This window comes from Tursiops truncatus, chromosome 1 (genome assembly GCF_011762595.2).
Source record: "Tursiops truncatus isolate mTurTru1 chromosome 1, mTurTru1.mat.Y, whole genome shotgun sequence".
Lineage (NCBI taxonomy): Eukaryota > Metazoa > Chordata > Mammalia > Artiodactyla > Delphinidae > Tursiops > Tursiops truncatus.
This window is the reverse complement of record NC_047034.1, coordinates 52,054,754-52,078,579: the sequence shown is the minus strand read 5'-3', so window position 1 is coordinate 52,078,579 and position 23,826 is coordinate 52,054,754. Positions and strand designations below refer to the sequence as shown.

Here is a 23,826-nt window from a genome sequence, read left to right as displayed (position 1 = left end):
TAAAATATCATACAAATGTATGGAATATATCTTTGGGACTGATGGAGGGATAGATATCACCACCCAGATACTCTGACCACAGAGTATACCATTATTAAGGGAGAAATATAAGGATCATATCCAGAAAACAGAGCAAAAAGTCTACAATTGAAATTTGGAAGTAGATGATGAATATTTTAAGAAGTATTTATAAAAGGCAGGATTAAATAATGAGTGAATTATGAAAAAGAAGGGGCCAAGCAGCTACATAAAGTACAAGCAAGTGAAATGGAAGGGACCATGTATTAAATCCATGAACAATGAGAACAAATTGTGCCAGGTTTATATTCAGCCAAGGTCATTTCTATCCCAGGCGAGGACCCTTAAAAGAACTAAGCTGGGCTCCTGGAAGAAGGACACGCAAGCAGAAGTAACAACAGAAAACTGGCACAGCATAAAAGCATTACACATGGACCAAGGGAAAACAGAAAATCCCTTTCCCAGGGGTGAGCCTGAATTAGATGTTTCCCTGGCCTAGTGTGCTCGGAATTAGAGTCCAGGGAGACTCAGCAAGCTGTGCTCTGATTTTCAGTCTTCCTTGAGCACAGAGTAAACGGGGAACTGAAAACATATATGTGCTTTTTATCCTCAAATCCCAGTGCAGAACAGAGGTCGTAGTAGGATTTTATGAGCCACCTCTCTCTGCTACTGATAAAAGTGAGGCAAGCCACAAAGCAAATTCCAGCTTACTACAGAGCCTTGGGGTGCAAAGGGCCACCTGGAATGCACTTTGGACCAGCGTAAGATGTCCCTCTTGACAGCAAAGCCATCTGCAGAGGCCTGCCATTTGCCGATCCACTATCTCAGGTACCCAGCAATTACAGCTTCAGGGTGCCCAAGCTTCTCACAGTGGAGTGTGCCCTGTGCTCAGGGCAGCTCTGTCCAAAGTCTTCCTCAGAAAGGAAGGCTGAGGAAACCTCCCACCTGCTAGCTGGGCTGTGTCTAAGGTATTAAAAGAGAGAGGTCTTTAGAAAAATTTGGGTTGGGAGTCTCTTCTCTGCCTTTTCTAACAGGCAAAGACGTAGAGGCCATCATTTTTTTCATTTGGCTTCAAGGAAGCAACAACTTTTTTCACATCCCCTTGGCCTCCACCTCTGAGAAAACATGCCTAGTAGCTGCCATGCACAGAGCCCTAACACTGGGGACAGAACTTCGTCCCCACCCGTTAAATCTTGGGCCTAATGAATTTCCCATTGATCTTCCTTCAGCCCAGGCATAAAACCCAGGGCTCTGTGCAGTGCGGTTACTTCTTATAATATTCTTATAAATCTTGGCCATCGTATTCATTAATTACAGACCAACCAGGACTCTGGCTGTTAGTTCTGGGTGGCAACTTCATTTATTTCCACATTAAATGCTTTATTTCTGTGGAGCTATTTCAGTCTCACTCCATTACTTAGCTTACCCACCATGTCATCAAGCAATTTTTTAAAAAAAGACACCCGTCCCTTCTTTTTCAAGAATGAGATAAAGTAGCCAAGTTATTCTAAAACTAGATGATAACAGCTGAACATCTGAGTCTTACTATGTTGCAAACACTGTACAAAGTGCTTCAAATACATTAGTCCATTTAATCCACAAAAAAAATCTGTAAAATAAATACTATTATTATTGTCCTGGTTTTATAAATTGAAGATTAGAAACATTAAGTAACTGGCCCACAGTTAAGTGGGTAGGGTCTCCATTGGAATTCAGGTTTGTCTGATTCCAAAACTCAAACTCTTATCGACAGAACTGTAATAAATAATTACAAAATTGTAACTGCATGCCTTACTAAGCAATAGTGTGGAGCTCTGCACTGAAAAACAAACACAGAATTTTGGAGTTAAAAAAGACCATTAAAATGCTTTAATTCAATCTCTATACTCAGCAGATGGGCCCTGGGTCCCCTCGGGGTGAGGCACTGTGCCCAGGGTCACACAGCTAGTAGAGTAGAGCTGAGACTGGGACCCAGGGCTCCACATTTTTCAGCTACATCCTTTCCCTGCTGAAGTCTGCTGCTGTCCAAATGCTCTATTACACGAATTTTTTTCCCCCTGGGTACAGATGAGAGTAGAAGGATCTGTGGAGTGGTGTTAAGTGAACTGAACGTTCCTTCAGCAAATGAAAATAAGAGGCTAATTAGATTCCATAATCACTCTCTTAATTACTGATTAACGTTGTCCTCCCTCCTACCCCAACTTCTACACCTCTGACGTCCCTCAGTTGTGATTTGCAGTACCCCTGCTCAGTCTAAATGTGTCCCCTCACGCATATGTCCCAATCATAAAGCCTGACTTATTAAATCCTTTAATAGCCAGACACTATACCCAGCTGGATGGGGTTGAGGGCCTGAAATCATGCTTGTTCTTACTGTTGAAAGTCAACAAGTTCTTACTCTATGATGGTAGAGTTGTGGCTTGGAGGGTTTAAACTTAAAATCTCACAGAGGCCAGGCAGGAAACTGAAACAAGAGAAGTTGGTAGATATTAGGACATACCAATATCTCAAGTGAAGGTGGGGAACTACAGTAGACCACAGGGGCCACATGTGACCCTAAAAGGAGCAGCTGCTCCTCATCTACAGCCAGTGGATGCTGTGGATTCTGTCTCTCTGAAAATAAAATAAGTTCCATGAGTGTGGGGACTTTGTCACATGCCCTGTTGCATTCCCTATGCATGAAGGGGGCATGACACATCGTAGACACTCAATGAATATTTTCTGAATGAATGAAGCTTCCAGTTTGGAAGCTCTACAGTGTATTCTATATTCAGTGGAAAAGATAGTCCTTGATCTATTAAAGGAATACAGTACATCTGATTGCTCTGGAATAAGGGGAACTGTGTATAGATATTCATTTCAACCACAGGGCACTTCATTTCATAATTGAGGGCCATTTCCAGAGTGAAGAGAGTGATGGAGAGTGGTGCACACTCATCACCTTTGTCACCAGTATCAGTGTTGCCAGCCGGGTACCCTATAAGCCTAGAAAGTGCCATTCAATGATAGGAAGAGCTTTTAGTAGGAAGGTCTGGCTTCAGGCACTAAAAGGTTATGGGACCTTATACAGATCTGGCTCCTCTCTGACCCAGTTTCCCTCTCTTTAAAAGGAAGGGATTAGGTATGTTTGGCTTTAATAGGTTTTGCCACCTGTTTGGGGAAAGGAACACACCTAGGAGTCCCAAGCGTCATTAATAAAGAGTCAACTAATGCCATAGAAATACACAAGAAACTACTATGAAAAGTTATGCAACAAATTGGACAACCTAGAAGAAATGGATCAATGTCTAGAAACATACAACCTACCAAGTCTGAATCATGAAGAAACAGAAAATCTAAACAGAACAATTATTAGTAAAGTGATTGAATCAGTAATCAAAAACTTCCCAGCACAGTCCAGGACCAGATGACTTCATTGGTGAATTCTACTGAACATTCAAAGAAGAATTAATGCCAGTCCTTCTCAAACTCTTCCCAAAAATTCAAGAGAAGGGAACACTTCCAAACTCATTTTAAGAGGCCAGCATTACCTTCATATCAAAGCCAGATAAGGACACTAGAAGAAAAGAAAATTATAAGTCAATATACCTGATGAACATAGATGCAAAAATCCTCAAGAAAATACTAGAAAACTGGATTCAACAGCACACTTAAAGGATCATACACCATGATCAAATGGGATTTATCCCTGCCATGCAAGGACGGTTAAACATATGCAGATCAATAAATGTGATACACCACATTAACAGAATGAAAGATAAAAATTATATGATGGCCTCAATAGATGCAGAAAAGGCATCTGACAAAATTCAACATCTTTTCATGATAAAAACTCTCAAGAAATTAGGTAAAAAAGAAGTGTACCCCAACATAATACAGGCCATATAGAAAAAGCCAACAGCCAACATACTCAATGGTGAAAAGTTGAAGGCTTTTCCTCTTAGATCAGGAACAAAACAAGGATGCCCACTTTTGCCACTTCTATTCAACACAGTACTAGAAATCCTAGCCCCAGCAATTAGGTAAATAAATAAATAAAGGCATCCAAATCAGAAAGGAAGAAGTAAAATTGTCTGTTTGCAGATGACATGATCTTATTTTAATATAGAAAACCCTAAAGACTCCACCAAAAAACTCTTAGAACTAATAAATTCAGTAAAGTTGCAGGATACAAAATCAACATATGGAAATAAGTTGCATTTCCATACATGAACAACAAATTGCCCCCCCAAGATTAAGAAAACAACCCAATTTATGATGTCATCGAAAAGAATAAAATGCTTAGGAATAAATTTAACCAAGGAGGTGAAAGATCTGTGCACTGAAAAATATAAGCATTGATGAAAGAAATTTAAAAAGACACAAATAGAAGCTGAAACTAACATACCATTGTAAAGCAATTATACTCCAATAAAGATGTTAAAAAAAAAATAAAAAAAAATAAAAATAATAAAAAAATAAAAAGACACAAATATATGGAAACGTATCTCATGCTCATGGATTGGAAAAATTAATATTATTAAAATGTCCATATTACTCAATGCAATCTACAGATTCAATGTAATCCTTGTCAAAATTCCAATAGCATTTGTCACAGAAATAGAAAAAAATTCCCCAAATTTGTAAGGAACCAAAAAAATCCCAAATCATGAATGCAATTTGAGAAAGAACAAAGCTAGAGACATCATACTTCATGATTTCAAACTATATTGCAAAGCTATAGTACTCAAAATAGTGTGGTGCTGACATAAAAACAAACACATAAACCAATGGAACAGAACAGAGAGCCCAGAAATAAACCCCCACATATATGATCAACTAATATTTGATAAGGGTGCCAAGAATACAGAATGGGGAAAGGATAGACTCTTCAATAAATGGTGTTAGGGAAACTGGATATCCACATGCAAAAGAATAGCATTGGAACCTTATCTTACACCACACACAAATATTAATCAGAAACGGATTCAAGATGTAAGTCTAGTACCTGAAACTATAAAACTCCTAGAAGAAAACAGAGAAAAATCTCCTTGACATTAGTTTTGGCAATGATTTTTTGGAAATAAAACCAAAAGCAAAGGCAACAAAAGTGAAAATAAAGAAGTGTGAATACATCAAACTAAAATGCTTCTACATGACAAAGGAAATAATCAACAAAATGAAAAGGCAATGTATGAATGGCAGAAAGTATTTTCAAAACATGTATCTGATAAGAGGTTAATATCCAAAATATAAAAAGAATTCAGACAACTCAATAGCAAACAGTAATAACAACCAAAGACCTCTATTTAAAAATGGGCAAAGAACCTTGAATAGACATTTTTCCAAAGAAAACAAACAAATGGTCAACAGGTATACAAAGAGGTACTCAGTATCACTAATCATAAGGGAACTGCAAATCAAAACTACAATGATATACCACTTCACACCTGTCAGAATGGTTATTATCAAAAAGTCTAAAGATAACAAGTGTTGACAAGGGTATGAAAAAAACTATACCCTTGCATATTTTTGGTGAGAATGTAAATTTGTACAGCTGTTATGGAAAATATTATGGATGTTCCTCAAAAAATTAAAAATAGGACTCTTGTATGATCAAGAAATTCTACTTCTGGATATATATACAAAGGAGATGAAATCAGTATCTGGAAGAGACATCTACACTCCCATGTTCACTGCAGCATTATTCACAAAAGCCAAGATATGGAAACAACCTAAGTGTCCATTGACAGATGAATGGATATATACATATATATATATATATATGTGTATATATCCATCTTTTATATATATATATATATATATATATATATATATATACACACACACACAAACACACAATGGCATATATATTCAATGGAATATTATTCAGCTATAAAAAAGAAGGAAATCCTACACAGAAATACAGGCACTATATGATCTCACTTATATGTGGAAAATAAATAGTCAAACTCACAGAAGCAGAACAGAATGGTGATGGTCATGGGCTGGGGAGTGGGGCAAATGGGGAAATGTTGGTCAAAGTGTACAAACTTTCAGTTATAAGTTGAGTGAGTTGTGGGGATCTAATGTAAAGTATGCTTACTCTAGTCAATACTGTATAATGTACTTGAAATTTGCAAAGAGAGTAGATCTTAAGTACTCTCATCAAAAAAATAATACATAACTGGTAGCTAGTGGGAAGCAGCTGCATAGCACAGGAAGATCAGCTCGGTGCTTTGTGACCACCTAGAGGGGTGGGATAGGGAGGGTGGGAGGGAGGGAGACGCAAGAGGGAAGAGATATGGGGACATATGTATATGTATAGCCGATTCACTTTGTTATAAAGCAGAAACTAACACACCATTGTAAAGCAATTATACTCCAATAAAGATGTTAAAAAATTTTTTTATAGAAAAAAAAGAGATAACTGTGAGGTGACAGATGTGTTGATTAACTTGACTGTGGTAATCATTCCACAATATATACATATATCAAATCATCACATCATATACCTGAAATATACACAAATTATCTGTCAAATATACCTCAGTAATGCTGGAAAAAATAAACAACAAATAATAATAAATAAAGAGTCAAATCCACCACCCATCTCTCCTAGCTGCTATGTAAGACACCATAAGCACAACAGCCAATTGAAAGCATAAATATCTAGAGCTCCAACAGGTAATGCTACATTGGGCATTATTCCCATAGACAATCCCAAAGGCTGATTCCTTCAACCTTTAAGTTCAGAGCAGCAGTAGCAATCTAGACCCATTGAGGAGCTGTCAGAAAACCATAAATGCATATGCCTGTGTGAATGGAGTGATTTAACTTACGTGTGTGCATATAAGCCTCACCCAGCTAATGCTCCTCATTCATGGATTTAATTCCTTTCCTCTCCATTTCCTGCTTGTACTTTTCTTATCCCATCTTACCAAGACAGGCACTATTTACAGTAGATTCTGCCCCTGAGGATAATACCTAGTTCTGTCCTCTTCTCTCATTCTATCCCACATGGAGTATATATTCACGTGTGTGTCTGTGTGCGTGTGTGTATATGCACCTGCTCACACAGATGTGATTGAAAGTCACTTTGTAAAACGTCAGGTGTGATCTAGCCACTCATTAATAACACCTAACTCTGCATTTCTGGGTAAATAACTAAATTGCCACTTTTCTTATGTCATCTCTTCCTGTGTTGTCACTGTGGTACTTCAAAGGATCAAAATGTGGAAACTCTTTTAGTTCTTAAAAATGTTACCTTCAAAGGAAAATTCTCTGACTTGAGTTGACACAAATGGCTCTGTATCACTACTCTTCCCCACACAGATTTCCAATTTTAAACTGCAATTTGGTGTTTTTTTCTGATATCACACATAATAATTGGTTATAATTAGGAATAAATTGCTTCTAGGGATGAGTAAAGTGTCTAATTGTGTTTAAAATAAAGTGTGCCTTTAATGTTGAGGCAACTTATTCACCTTGTCCAGAGACGCGAGTAAGAAACCTGGAAGGTGACAGGTAAGACCCGTGTACATTGGGGCTTCGAGGGAAAACAGAGGCCAAGGAAACTAAGGGCTCGGGTTCTGGGACTCGTGGCACAGCACGAGACCTGGATAAACGAAAACCAATGTCCAGTTTTCTTCTCTTAAAAAGTAGATTGAGGAGCTTCCCTGGTGGCGCAATGGTTGAGAGTCCGCCTGCCAATGCAGGGGACGCGGGTTCGTGCCCCGGTCCGGGAAGATCCCACATGCCACAGAGTGGCTGGGCCTGTGAGCCATGGCCGCTGAGCCTGCGCGTCTGGAGCCTGTGCTCTGCAACCGGAGAGGCCACAACAGTGAGAGGCCCGCGTACCGCAAAAAAAAAAAAAAAAAAGTAGATTGAAACTAGAAATCCTATAACAGGAGGTGATTTACAACACAAAAATTGTTCAAGTCAAATATTTGACAGAGCCCAGAACACCTTCTGCCTAGAAAGTAGGAATATTATAGCCATAGGTGTGAAACAGATGCAAAATGAATAGAAGCACAAGTGAGTGAGCCTGTTTACCATCATGCACACTTTAGGAACAAAACATCCTGGGAGTTGAGCCTGGGGCTATGGGGCCTACGAATGAGGATATAAGAGAAGACATAGGGCTGAGAGACGGACAACCCAGACATCCACGGGCGATGCTGTGAGTGAAATATCAGTATTTCCTGCTGTGGTTCTGTGCTCCATAAATCCCTAGCTAATAAGGTACCTATGACAGAGGTGCTCTGTAATAACTTTGAGGGTGTAATAATTGATGGCATAGCCAGCTGGTTGCTGTGATCAGATATAAATTAAATCATCTTCATTGTTTTATGTTTCCTCTAACCCTAACCCCCACACAGTCCAACAACCTTTTTAGCCTCTCTTAACCAATCCTGAGAAAAGAATCTGTCTGCATCATTTACCAAATGACAAGAGCCAGTGGGAAAGAGAGAGGGAAGAGGATGAGAAACAAGTTCTAAATGATTCTCAGTTCCTTGGGCCAGAGATTACAGTCTTAATTTTGTGTTGTGTTTTGTTCTGCTTTGTTTTTCAAATGCTTGACAATTACTTCCTTCCTGTACTTTCTTTGCCCACCTGGACCAGGTCTAGCAATGGCTAAGCATCCTTTCATTAAAGAAGCATGGCCTGGGGGACTCTGGTGGGTCAGGCCCTCTTTCTAGACACTGGGCACAAGATGATGCAGACAAGGTCATTCCCTCAAGTTGTTCACTGTCAGGGTTGCAGTGAGGGAGGGGAGACAGACACATGTAGACTGTCTGATGAGGTGCGACTGGTGCCACAATGGAGATCTAGCTGAGAGGACAAAGGAGGGTGAGCTAAATGCAACCTAAGTGGGGAAAATTCAGGGCAGGTGCATAGAAACAGATGGAAGAGAGGAGAAAAGGGATGGAGTCAGAGAAGATCCAGGTCAAACAAGGCTTGTTCTGCACTACCTCCCCTGCCTCTCTCACTTTCTCTTTGTCCTGGTAGCAATTAGATGCCTTAAAGCAAAGACAAACCTGGGTGGTTTGACCTGGTTGCCTCTCAGTCTGTCCCAGTGGTCACCCTTCTTTCGCTCACTCGACAAGTAATTCTTGAGTGCCTGCTGGGTGAGAGGCAATGAGCACAGGGCTGAGGACAAAGAGATACAAAAGATGCACTGGGGCTTTGAGGTCACAGCCTTATTAGGAAACAGCCATGTGAGCAAGTAAAGCCCACCACTGAAAGGGGATGTGACTAAGGCCTAGGTGCTAGCTCCAAACTGTCTAGGTCCATCATCCTAGCTCTGCCACCAGCCAGATGACCCTGACAAGTTACTGATCTCTCTGCGCCTTGGTTCGTCATCTGTATCATGGGGATAACACCCACCATGCAGGGTTCTTGGGAAGTTTAGATGGGTCAATAAATGTTGAAGTCTTAGAACAAAGCCTGGTACTTGTAAAGAAGGGCTGTGTGAGCACTGCATAGGACATACTATTAATAATATGAAATGTATTATTAATTGAACTAGGAGCAGTGGGCTTTGCAAGCACAGAGGAAGGAGCTCTGTGCCTTAGTGACAGGGAGGCTTTGCAGAGGAGGTGGTATTTGACTCACTGATAAAGAAGTCTTTGGGGCTTCCCTGGTGGCGCAGTGGTTGAGAGTCCGCCTGCCGATGCAGGGGACACGGGTTCGTGCCCCGGTCCGGGAAGATCCCACATGCCGCAGAGCGGCTGGGTCCGTGAGCCATGGCCGCTAAGCCTGCGCGTCCAGAGCCTGTGCTCTGCAACGGAAGAGGCCACAGCAGTGAGAAGCCCGCATACCGCAAAAACAAACAAACAAAAAAGAAGTCTTTGCATCCTTTGTTTGTAGGCACCTACCCAGGAGCCAACCAAATGTCACTGTTGGGATACAGAAGACAGAGAAAGGAAACCAACAAAGAGAGACGAGAGGTCAGGCCAAGGGTGATGTAGAAATGGCTTATATGCACATGCAAACTATTATATATAGGATGGATAAACAGCAAGGTCCTACTATATAGCACAGGGAAATATATTCAATATCCTGTGATAAACCATAATGGAAAAGGATTTGAAAAAGAATATATGCTGTACAGCAGAAATTAACACAGCACTGTAAATCAATTCGATAAACTTATGAAAAAATAAACGGTTTATATGAGCAGGAGATGTGACCCTGAGCAGGCAACATGTGACAGAGTCCCATCTTAAGTCACCAGGAAAGATTCCCAGGTAAAAAAGGTCTTTAGAATCTTGCAAAGGTAAATTACTACCTTAAAACCTATCTTTATTTATACATACACATTTTAACTATTTATCTTTGTTTGATTATAGAGACTTTTGCCTATTTGGTTGGCTTAGACCTGGGACAAGTTACTAACCATCTCATAACCTCAGTTTTTTAAATCTGTAACATGGGGATTTTTAAGGTGGTTGAGATAACTTAATCTATTCTCATAAAATACTTGCCAAAGCGACAAATAATACATATTCAATAATTGATGGTTATTGTGTTAACTTGATGATGATACCACTGATATGATGATGGTATTGGTGATAGCAATTACATGAACAAAGGGACACAAGATCATAAATGGGTCTTAATGTGTCCTCTGTTTTTATTTTTAGCTCTTCCAAGCGTTTTGCATCTCTAACATTTGTAATTCCTCCATTCATTTTCATGTTGTCTGTAGGCTGGCAGTGCCTCTTTACAAAGAAATGTGGATTAGACTTTTGTCGGTTGAATAAAAAAAATCTGAAGTGGTGAAAATTTGGGGAGAAGGGCGAGGCAGACATGTTTGTTCATTCTGAGTCCTTAAAATGTCTGGCCCTGGCTCCCCACTCAGACCACAGCCCAGCAGACAAGGGCAAACTGCAAAGTGATCTGGCTGTGACCAGGTGGGACTATCAATCATGATGAGAATTGAAATTGAATCAAATGGGGGCACCTGTGCACACTATTTCACAATGCAAGCAACATGGAAAACACAATCTTGTAAAATAAACCTAATTGCTTGCCATTGGGCAACAATTCCTTCCACCCCGTCCTTATGGCTTGAACTGCTTCCTGGCTCCTAAGAGAAATTCAGAGGCTCACACAAATATTTCACTATACAGACACACCTGGGAGATACTATAGGTTTGGTTCTAGACCACCACCAAAAACAGGTCAAATTGTTTGGTATCCTACTGCATATAAAAGTTATGTTTATATTATACTGTAATCTATTAGGTGTACAATAGCATTATGTCTAAAAAACAATGTACATACCTTTATTAAAAATACTTTTTTGCTAAAAAATGCTAATCATCACCTGCGACTTCAATAAGTACTATTTTTTTGCAAGAGTAACATCAAAGATCATTGATCACAGATCACCATAACAAATATAATAATAATGAAAAGTTTGAAATGTTATGAGAATTATCAAAATGTGACAGAGACATGAAGTGAGCAAATGCTATTGAAAAAATGGTGCCGATAGACTTGCTTGATACAGGATTGCCACAAACCTTCAATTTGTAAAAAATGCAGTATCTGCGAAGCGCAATAAAATGAGGTATGCCTGTATATCTTACTATCTACAGAAGGTTTCCTAGCCCCCCACACCCCCCCAAAAAATGTCAGCAAACTTCTGTGCAGAAAAGTGATTTAGGGAAAACAGGCAGAGCTGAGCTAGGGGTACGTGGACAGCAGAAACCAAAGCTGGAGTAGGTGACTGCCTACCATTTGGTAATAATTTTCAGGGTTCCGGGATGCTGAGAAGCCTTCCCAACACCCCCAAATCCTGTCCATTCTAAGTTGATGATAGATGAAATGGCATAATGAAAGAGAAATTCTGTTATTCTCTGTCAAAAAGGAGAATCCTGCCCCCAAGAGGTAACCCCCAGGCTTCTGTTAATTTGAGCAAATGTATCAGTTCCTCGTTGAGAGTCATTGTTGGTGGTTGATGATGGTGGGGAGGGAGGCAGGTTCACTGTACTGTACCGGGTACTGGAAAGTCAGGAATGTTGGGAGTGAGGCACAGTAGGGACAAGAAATGAGGCAGACACAAAAGAGGGCAACATGGTTACTGAGAACACTCACCTATTTCCTAGCAATATGTACCATTGGCCTTGGCCCAGGCCCTGCAAAAGGCATAGGACTGGGGAAGAAGTAAGGGTGAGAAGAGACGTGCAGACTTCCAACTTGGAATCTGTCCAGAGGTATCCTGCCCACCCCATCCCCATCAAACATATGCAAATGGCAATGGTATTAAACTCGGATAATGACAGTCAGCATGTAAACTCACCATAGAATGCATAAATTACAGGGGAGGCTGTTACAGATGCAAAGCCTGGATGCTTTATTGCTGGGAGAGGAAATCCTGATTCGCAGGTGCTAACTGGGTGTCTCAGGCCAGGCACAGAGTCTCATCGCTCTGGGACTCCTACAGGGCTTCCTACAAGGAAAAGAAGACTGAGGTCAGACCATGCTGCTATTAGGCATGGAAGCTGCTCTCGTAGGTTCAATGTCTTTCTTCCAGCCAGAGGAAGCAGCCCAGACCCCATCTTTATAACACACCTGCCTACTCACACAACTCCAGCTTCACAGCGTGCCTTGCTATTCCTGGAACCTGCCAGACACACTCTTGCTTCTGCCATGTTTCCTCTGCCTGAATCCTTCTTCCTCCAAATAGGCATGTGTTTCACTCCTTTACCTCCTTCAGGTCTTAACTCAAAGGTTCCTTTCTCAATGAGGCTAATCCTAACTACCCTATTTGTAATTACAACCCTTCATGCGCCCTTACCCTTGTCCATAGAATCATCATCTTTTCACATACTATATAATTTACTTTTTGCTATATACTTGTTTATTGGGTGTACTGTTTATTATCTGTCTCCTTCTACTAAAATATAAACTCCTTGAGGGGAGGAAATTTTGTCTTTATTGTCTCCCCTACACACTCACACACACACACACACACACACACACACACATACACACACAAACACACAGGGTAACCCAAGTGCCTAGAACAGACGCTGGTACTTAATAGGTATTTAATAATTAAACACATTATTAAAAACTGTCTCCTTTTGGAAGTCAGAAGGAGGAGAACTTTTCTTCTCAATAACAGTAACTGAAATTTGTAAGATGCTTGTAACATTTGATTCAGGCATTCTCCACTTTCCCAAACTTGTGGTTTGTTACTGACTCAAGATTGAATGTTCTTACCAATTAGTGCAACACATATAGTTCAGAAGCATATCATCTCCTAAGAATAAAAGGGGACTAGAGAAGCCCAGAGACCTGGGGCAAATATGCATCAGTTTGATTTCTCCTGTGCTCATATGAAGACCAACTTGAAGAGTTATTATATATTATAACTTTTAGAACTGGGAATGAACTCGCATCCTGTCCAATCATCTTATTTGAAAATAAGGCATGGGCGATTAAATGGCTTGCCCAGGCTCACGTGTCCAATTAGTTGGAGCAGTGAAATCAAATCCCATCTCTGTTATTTTCCTACCCAGTATGTGTGTCTTTTTCCCAATTCTGTCTCTGTGCAGCTTTACTACACAGGTTTTGTACCTAGGTGTTCCATGCAGCACCAAAAATTCACTCTCTGAACAGTTACTTTTTTTTTTTTTTTTTTTTTTTTGCGGTACGCGGGCCTCTCACTGTTGTGGCCTCTCCCGTTGCGGAGCACAGGCTCCGGACGCACAGGCTCAGCGGCCATGGCTCACGGGCCCAGCCGCTCCGCGGCATGTGGGATCTTCCCGGACAGGGGCACGAACCCGTGTCCCCTGCATCGGCAGGCGGACTCTCAACCACTGCGCCACCAGGGAAGCCCCAGGAATATTTTAAACTACACTACAAGGATGCAATCGGCAAAATCCATACCATGAAAAATTCTTCAAGAAAAATAACTTGTTTTTTTCAAGAACAACCATAAACTGGCAAAGGAAATATGAGAGGTGGAGGAGGAAGCTATGGATTCAAAGAGATTTAAAAGATATCTCAACCAATACCAGTGTGGAACTTAACTGGATTCTGATTTGCTTAACTAACAATTAAACATTTCCAAGAAATGTATGAGATTAATTTGAAATTTGAATAGTGTGACTAATTAGGATATTAGGAAATTATTAAATATTTTAATAGGTGATAGGGAATTATGGTTTTCCTTTTTGGTACGCGGGCCTCTCACTGTTGTGGCCTCTCCCGTTGCGGAGCACAGGCTCTGGGCGCGCAGGCTCAGCGGCCATGGCTCATGGGCCCAGCCGCTCTGCGGCATGTGGGATCTTCCCGGACAGGGGCATGAACCCGTGTCCGCTGCATCGGCAGGAGGACTCTCAACCACTGCGCCACCAGGGAAGCCCTGAACAGTTTCTTTTTAAGGGCTTTGTCAGTGATCCGTTTTTCACAATGTATTCCTGTTTCAGCACCTCTGCACACGGACAGCAGCCAATCCAGTTTATTCTAGCTAGTCTATGCTTTAGTGAACATTTGATTCCTTTCAATTCTATTTACATGATTAGCCAGCGCTCACCCTTTACCTTCAAAAGTAAGCCTTTTCGGAGGGTTTTATGATCCATGGCCATGTCTCAGTAACTTGAATGTCTAGTGGTCTAGACAGAATTTTTAGCCTGTGGACATTATAGTAGCAATGCCTAAAGCAAATTCTGAAAACTAGTAATTCTTCGGAGGCTAATAGACACTTTGATATTAAATAAATAAGTATGCATATATTTACATAAACAAATGTAAATAACTTTCCTTCCGTGTCTTTTAAAAAATTCATTACACATTTCCAAGAGAGGTGTATAGTACGCATCATTTCTCAATCTAAATTGACCACGAAACCTTTTACTATGAAGCATCTCATAGATCTGAAGAGAACATCTTTGGGAAATACTTCTCTACAGGGCCAAAATATCTAAGGGTAGGAGGGAAAGAGCTATGCGTAGCATTGGAGAAAAAAAGCAGGAGCTAAGATAAATACCAAAAAAAAACCCCAAAAAACCGAAAAAAAACGGAGTCACAGAAGTCCAAGAACAGTGGAGCTATGGAATAGTAAAAATATAAGGATGAATCAAAGATTCACCAGATCTTTCAAGACAAGAGGCCTCTCTCCTAGATCTGGAAAGTGGAACTTCCCCCATAAGATGCCTAGTTGCTCATTAGCAGGGCCCAATCCTCTGAAGTTCTAAATACAAATCACCAAGGAGCAGAAATCCACCCCTAAGCCTCTGATTTTAGCGGCTTATGCCTTTCCAGAAGAATTAACTTGCCTACTGAAATGGCTCCTGCCCAGGGCTGGAGAAGTTTGAATAAAATGCATTTAGCTACTATATAAAGATCTTAAGTCATTGAGCCAAATGCAAGAGCCTTTTGTTAAGAATCACACTCAACTAGATATTGAGGTTTATTACATACTTTCTCCAATTTTCCTTCTCCTATTATGTAATCTCAGCTGGGCTGATTTGCCTGCATTCTTTCCAGTGGAATCTTCTTATTACTCCCAAGGACACAACAGAGAATCTCCAACCCTATACAGAGGGGCACATGGCTGCATCTGGATTAGAAAAAGGGGTCTATTTATACTGAAATCAATAGGCAGATTTTAGCATAACATTGCAGGCTTTCTGCAAAGAGAACGAAAGAAAGGAAAATGCAGCTCCTTTTACCTCATTCTTCTTTACTGTATTATTTGCCTCATAGTATGCTTGTCACATGGCCCAGAGCAGTATGATCTAGTAATGATAGGCCTGCTTGGCACAAGGGAGGGGAAAATCCAGCTGCACTGGGGGTTTCAGGGGATGTCTCAGACAGCTGGCCCAGCCCTCACCCCCTGTGTGTTTCAGGGTAAACAACCAGTATGTTGCTCATCTCACTTGCATGTAATTCCTCCCAGTGCTAAAACTGACTCTGGGTCAGAGCCATTCAGAGCCTCTTGTCTCTCAAACAACCAGAGGGCCAGAAAACCCTGGATAATACCAAAAGCAAACAAACCTGAGGCCACAGAAGTCTTTGATTCCATTCCAGTTGGGAAGCTCTCCAAGTTTGTGCTCAAACTGGCCAGACTGCAGCCTCCCAGCCCAGCTGTGACGAACAGCCCCAAAGCCTACCTCTTTCTGCAGCTTTAATTAACCCCTGTGCCTTGTCAAACCAGTGGGAAATGCTTCAAGATGAGAGATACATGAGTCGAGCAGTTGAAACTTTAAAATGAAGGAAGGGGTAGCCCCTCCGTAAACCTGAAGGAGGCAGGAGAGAGCATAGTCTTCCTTCACACCAGTTCTAGGGAGCACTCATGTCATTTTAGCTGCTCCAAGGAGAGCCATCAAGACAAACGGCCAGGGCACAGCAGAACCACTAGCCTTCTAAGTCTGTCTGTGCCAAGCACCGCCAGTCCCCTCTGTCATTCTCAGGACAAATTCTCCAGTTTCATCTATTTGCACCTGCTACGTCTTTGTGCCAAGAACAGTAAACCACGCTTACTCAGTCACTCCGTAAAGGCATATAAAAAAATTCTTGGCTGCTGTCACACAATCCATTCTGTGCTTCGCTTTCTAGGACACAGAGTCTTATGTGAGCAGTGACAGCAGGAAGAGTCTGGAATGTCAGATAGAGTCCAATGGCCCTCCCACCTCCAACAGCTAGTGAGGTTTCTAGCTCCTCTTCCTTTCCTACCTGCACTAATTTGTGAGCCTGGGATCTGACCAGCTCTATGAAACCCTTTTATTTATATCCAATTACAGCAAGAGTCCACAATTGACTAACAGTCAGATTATCCTCTCCTAAAATTGTCATGATAAGCTATTATTATATGGGTAGAAAGATCTTTGCCAGGGATCCACCATGCACTCACTTCAGAACTGGGATGAAAGTAAGAAAAACATCACGTTTCAGCAAAACCCTTGAAAGAGAACACTGCAGGATTCAAGATCATAGCTCTATACCATGGATCAAGTCTCAGGAAGAAATGAAAGAAAAAGAACTTTTGGTACAAAGAAAGATAGCAGACATAAAATATCTAGGAGTTCTGGGATTTTAAAAATGTATTTGGGGGGGCTTCCCTGGTGGCACAGTGGTTGAGAGTCCGCCTGCTGATGCAGGGGACACGGGTTCATGCCCCGGTCCAGGAAGATCCCACATGCCGCGGAGCAGCTGGGCCCGTGAGCCATGGCCGCTGAGCCTGCATGTCCGGAGCCTGTGCTCCACAACGGGAGAGGCCACAACAGTGAGAGGCCCGCATACCGCAAAAAAAAAAAGAAAAAGAAAAAATGTATTTTGTAAAATGTTTCAAGTGGAAGATAAGCTGCATTCCTGCGCTTACATAGAAATATTGTGGACTGCATAGGAATGTACTTCCTTAACTACTATATTAGGAAAACATCTCCCAGGTAATATAAAAATAAAATAAAATAAAATAAAATAAAGTAAAATAAAATAAAATAAAACCTTAAAGAGGTACATGTCATTATATAAAGCCATGTGTCAGAGGGAAACTTCATTCAAGGACTCAAAATTGGATGAGCATTAAAGATGATGGAAGGCCTTGATATACTTAGAAACATGCAGCATGAAATATCTAGTGTGATTTCCTAGTGTTTTTGACTCTCCAAGAAAGGGAATAGGTCTTTTCAAATGAATACCTAGACTATATAAGTTAGGGTAATGCAAGCAGCTTTAACAAACCAATTCCAATATTTCAGTACCCTTAAAAAATAGAAGTATGCATATTTTTCACTTAAATAGCATTCCAGTGTGGGTGTTCCTGGTAGATAGGCTGCTTTTCTCCATTTGGTGACTGAAAGACCCATCTTACGGCTTTGTTATTCCTTTGGAACCTTGAAGCCATATGTTCTACTCTGGCAGGTGGGAAAAATAGGAGGCACAAAAGCCACACCTCTTCTTAATATCCTTGGCTTTGAAGTGGCATCATTATTTCTGTTTATACTCCAGTAGGAGAGCACCAGCCACGTGGCCTCCCTAGGTGCAGAAGAACTGGGCACTAGAATTTCTAGATATGAACCTGCTTTACAGGGACAACTCAATAATATGGAAGGACAGGCATGAATTTTGGTTTAAAGTTTGCCTTCTCTGCCTCAGAGATATATACCAAAGCAAACCAGGATGATCCGACTTGGCCAGTCTACACATAGGGTAGTCAACATGTTATCAATTATTTTTTGTTAGTTAAGAGGAGATAAGTGACTTCAGGGAAGAGGTAAGACAGCTATGAAAATAATCCAACGAACTTTAATCCTTTGGCTTTTTCCATGGTTCTTGTTCCCAAACTGGTTACTTCATTTTGATTAACTTTTGAGCTGGTAAACATTATAAGGGGATCTCCATGTAAAGCTGGCAGAGTAAGGGCATTTATACACCACAGGCTCTTTCTAAAGTCACAACAACAACAAAAAGAGAATTTTTAAAAACTCTGTCTATAAAATAAGCAAATAGCTATAAACAATGAGGCATATTGCCTAATATTGAGAAATCTGGACTAAGATGAAGGAAGATTCTAGGAGCTGACATAGCTCCTCAGTTCTTCAATAAGATCCTTAAAAGGAAGTATCTAGGAAAGGTTGGTTAATAAACCACTGCGCAACAATTTTGGGGAGAAGAAGGTGAATGTTAAAGTACTCAGGGGAAAAATTTAAGAAGAAACAATGCTGACATCTCTGACCTTAACCCCTAGCCAAGGGAGATTACTGGGGTGAAACAAGGTGAAGATGACGTGATCACCAGAACTTAACTGAGAACTTATTTTAAGCCAAACCAACGTCTTAAAAGCTGAAAACTGTGGGCAGCTATGATTCCCAGAGCAAAACAAATAATTAAGTAAAGGAGTATGAACCAAAACATGTGGAAGATTATATTATGCATTCAAAGAGGAGTCACCAAAAGAGAGGAAATGTTATGTTAAATACGTAATTCTTCTACTTATCTTCAAAAACTTATACACAACTAATCTGTCTCTTGCTAAATAATAATTAAAATTTTGATACATATGTTCAAAGGAGAAAAGAGTTCAAATAAAATACTATAAAACAATAAAAGCAAACAAAATGTTCTGGGGGAAAAAAGGTCCTTCAATTCAGGCCTCATAAATCTCCCACAGAGTGTGTCCCAATAAACATCAGTTCATAATAAAGGTCACAAAACTCAGAGTTAAGATTTTTGTGAAAATCAGCTAGAAACAATAGTGACAACAATAAAACAGACTCCAGATATTGGAATTATCAGACAGAGGATTATGAAATAACTATTTTTAGTATGTTTAAAGAATTAGAGAAAAGAATTTATAAAATAAGGGGCAACATGAACAGGTGGATTTGAAGAACAACCAAATACAACTTATTGAAATAAACAATGAAATAACTGCAAAGCTCAATGCGAGTGACTAGAAAGAGGCACCAGGAAACTTCCTGGGGTAATGGCAATGTTTTCTAGTTTATTACGGTTGGCTGTTAGATGGCTGTATTGCCTAAACTCATAAACTAAATACGTAAGAATTGTGCACTTTATTGTATGTTAATTATACCTCAATTTTTAAAAAATCAATGAAAGAATTGAAATATATCCAAGAGAGAATTGGAGAATAAGAAAAATGGAGAATTCTGCTCAGAGATATTTAAAAAATATTAAGGAAAACTAATAAATTCAAGACTATAGAGTCAGAGGGTCAAATATAGATTTAATCAAAGTTTCAGAAGGACACTGAAACTAGAAGGTAAAAGAGACAATATTTAAAAGCCAATGGATGAGAATTCTCCAGAATGGCTGAAAGACAAAAAACCTCATTTTAGGAATCTCAACAATTCCAAGATGCATCATAGTAAAACTGCAGGACACCAAAGATAAATTGTAGACCTCAAAAGCAATCAGAGACGAGAGTAATTACTTGCATAGTCATAATAAGTAAATTGACAGCTAACATCTCAACAGCAGCCGTGAAGCCAGAAGACAGTATAATATTTCAGTTTTCCTTAAGTAATGACAAAAAATAAGTACAGTAAAATCTCATGCAATAATGCATTTCTTCATATAGTGTAATACATACGTAATACAATGGAAGATAGGCTCCTTCTCTGGCTCAGTTTCTTACCTTATATAGACTAAAGGTTAAAGAGGTGGGGAGAGTGGAAAAAAGATGAATCCCAATCTCCCCAACTAACTAGGAGATCGTTAGAAACACTGTTACTCTCTTGGAAATCTCAGCCAGACACTGAACCCAGAACTGTCCAGTGTCTGGCTGAGGAACATCAATATCAATATTGATGTTCCTCAGCCAATATCAACATCAACATCAACATCAATATTGAAGCTGAAATACACATAAAGGCCACAAGACTGTGCCTAACTAATGTTGGAATACAGACAGATTTGGGTCGTATGGCTAAAACTTGGGAACTGCCAGCCAGCTAGGTTCAACCAAGTCATTTCAATCCTAAAATAATGTGAACTTGCATTTTATAAATATAAATATTTGGGCTCAGGCTTATTGTATTATGTTAGGGTTTTACTGTATTAACCTAAATTTGTACATTAATATTAAGCTATATCTCAGGAACAAAGATGAGATAAAGATATTTTCAGCTATAAAAATCTGAATTTACCACTATTAGACCTGTAATAAAGAAAATTTAAAAATATGTATCTCAAGAAGAAAGAAAATAGCAAAAAGGAGCTCTGACATTCAGGAAGGAATAGGAGTGAAATAAAAAGTAAATATAGGCACTTCCCTGGTGGTCCAGCGGTTAAGAATCTGCCTTCCAATGCAGGGGATGTGGGGTCGATCCCTGGTCAGGGAACAAAGATCCCACATGCCACAGGGCAACTAAGCCCACGTGCCACAATGACTGAGGCTGTGCGCTGCAACTACTGAGCCCGCCCACTCTAGAGCTTGTGTGCCACAACTAGACAGCCCATATCTAGAGCTTGTGTGCCACAACTAGACAGCCCATATGCCATAACTACTGAGCCTGTGCACTCTGGAGCCTGTGTACCAAAACTAGAGAGCCTGTGCACCACAACTAGAGAGAAGACTGTGCCCCGCAACGAAGAGCCCACATGCTGCAATGAAAGATCCCACACACTGCAACTGAGACCCAATGCAGCCAAATAAATAAATAAAAATTCTAAAGAAGTAAATATATAGATAACTTTAAATAAAAGCTGAATCTATAAAACAATATTAAAGTATCTAATTTATGATCAAATAGACACTAAAAGGATGGTCATGTAGACACTTGTTAGCGGTGGTTAGAATTGAACAATTCTAAGGTCTTATATTTGGAGGGAAGAAAAGTAAAACTATTAATTAACTTTATATTGTGCTATGAATGCATTTAAAAAATTTCAAAGGTAATCACTGAAAAAATGGAATAAAATTAATATCTTTGAAACTAGTAAAAAGAAAAAAAACTTCAATCATTCAAATAAAGGAAAGAAAAGAGGGGAAAAGGACTTAACACTTTCCCCCTAAAAACAGGAAGCATAAAATAAAACAGAATAAAGCTAAATATATCAGTAAGTACAATAAATAAAATTAACCTATCTGATTAAAAGGCATAGACTGTCAGACAGGATTTTTAAGCTCTGTGGTGTTTATAAGAGATATACAAAAAACATAAAGACACAAAAAAAGTTAAAAGTAAAAGCACAGAAAAATTATATATAAGATACAAGCATTAAGGAAAAGAAAAACAGCATAACTATGTTCATATCAGGCAAAAATAAACTTTAGAGCAAAGGCATTACCAGAGAAAAAGAATCATTTCATAATGGTAAACAGTTCACCTCTCCAGAAAGATATAATTTTACATTTGAATATATGCAATAAAATAGTTTAAAATTCATAAGGCAAAAAAATAAAAGAACCACAAGAAAAAAAAATCTACAATGTTACTGGGAAATTTTAACACACCTCTCTCAGAAATTGATAGTAAGGGTATGAAATATTTGGGCACAAAAGAAGGTAGACTTTATTACCTAGATTCCATCATATTTTTCCCGGGGACACCATGGGCTTTGCCAGCGACACCATGGATGCTACGGATTTTCCTCTTTCTCATTGCCCTTGACTCAGAGGAGGGGATCTGGAACACCATAATGGCATCTACTGTCACACCATTTTCCTCTGGACTATGACACACAAGAGAAAGCCGTGTGGCTGACAGAGTGTTGGTGCTCCGGCCAGGTGTCAGGCCTGTGCCTCTGAGGTGGGAGAGCCGAGTTCAGGACATTGGTGCACCTGAGACCTCCAAGCTCCACGTAATATCAAATGGTGAAAGGTCTCCCAGAGATCTCCATCTCAATGCTAAGACCAGCTCCACTCAACAACCAGCAAGATACAGTTCTAGACACCCGATGCCAAACAAATAGCAAGAAGGGAACACACAACAGAACGGATAAGTGACCTGCAAGATAAAAAGGTGGAAATAACTACTGCAGAGCAGAATAAAGAAAAAAGAATGAAAAGAATTGAGGAAAGTCTTAGAGATCTCTGGGAAAACATTAAAGGCACCAACATTTGAATTATAGGGGTTCCAGAAGAAGAAGAGAAAAAGAAAGGGACTGAGAAAATATTTGAAGAGATTATAGTTGAAAACTTCCTTAATAAGGGAAAAGAAATAGTCAAGTCCAGGTAGTACAGAGAGTCCATTCAGGATAAATCCAAGGAGAAAAATGCCAAGACACATATTAATCAAACTATCAAAAATTAAATACAAAGAAAAAATATTAAAAGCAGCAAGGGAAAAACAACAAATAACATACAAGGGAATCCCCATAAGGTTAACAGCTGATCTTTCAGCAGAAACTTTGCAAGCCAGAAGGGAGTGGTATGACATATTTAAAGTGATGAAAGGGAAAAACCTACAACCAAGATTACTCTCCCCAGCAAGGATCTCATTCACATTCAATGGAAAAATTAAAACCTTTACAGACAAGCAAAAGCTAAGAGAATTCAGCACTACCAAACCAACTTTACAACAAATGCTAAAGGAACTTCCCTAGGCAGGAAACACAAGAGAAGGAAAAGACCTACAATAACAAACCCCAAACAATTAAGAAAATGGTAATAAGGACATACATATCAATAATTACCTTAAATGTAAATGGAAAAAATGCACCCACCAAAAGACACAGACTGGCTGAATGCATACCAAAAAAAAGACCCATATATATACTGTCTACAAGAGACCCACTTCAGACCTAGAGACACATACAGACTGAAAGTGAGGGGATGGAAAAAGATATTCCATGCAAATGGAAATCAAAAGAAAGCTGGAGTAGCAATTCTCATATCAGACAAAATAGACTTTGAAACAAAGACTATTACAAGAGAGAAAGAAGAACACTACATAATCATCAAGGGATCAATCCAAGAAGACATAATTTTAAAGATCTATGCACCCAACACAGGAGTACCTCAATATATAATGCAAATGCTAACAGCCATAAAAGGGGAAATCGACAGTAACACAATCATAGTAGGGAACTTTAACACCCCACTTTCACCAATGGACAGATCATCGAAAATGAAAATAAATACGGAAACACAAGCTTTAAAGGATACATTAAACAAGATGGACTTAATTGATATTTATAGGATATTCCATCCTAAAACAACAGAATAAACTTTCTTCTCAAGTGCTCATGGAACATTCTCCAGGATAGATCATATCTTGAGTCACAAATCAAGCCTTGGTAAATTTAAGAAAATTGAAATCGCATCAAGTACCTTTTCTAACCACAACGCTATGAGACTAGATATCAATTACAGGGAAAAAATCTGTAAAAAATACAAAC

The 23,826-nt window shown here is 39.6% G+C and overlaps 1 long non-coding RNA gene across 1 annotated transcript in view; it reads right to left on the bottom strand.

The window, feature by feature from the left end:
- Nucleotides 1–23,826, bottom strand: part of LOC109547193 (uncharacterized) — a 473,400-nt gene that overhangs the window by 115,527 nt on the left and 334,047 nt on the right. The window contains exon 5 of the long non-coding RNA XR_004526090.2: nt 12,311–12,460. This is a non-coding gene — a long non-coding RNA (uncharacterized lncRNA). The remainder of the gene's footprint in view (nt 1–12,310; nt 12,461–23,826) is intronic.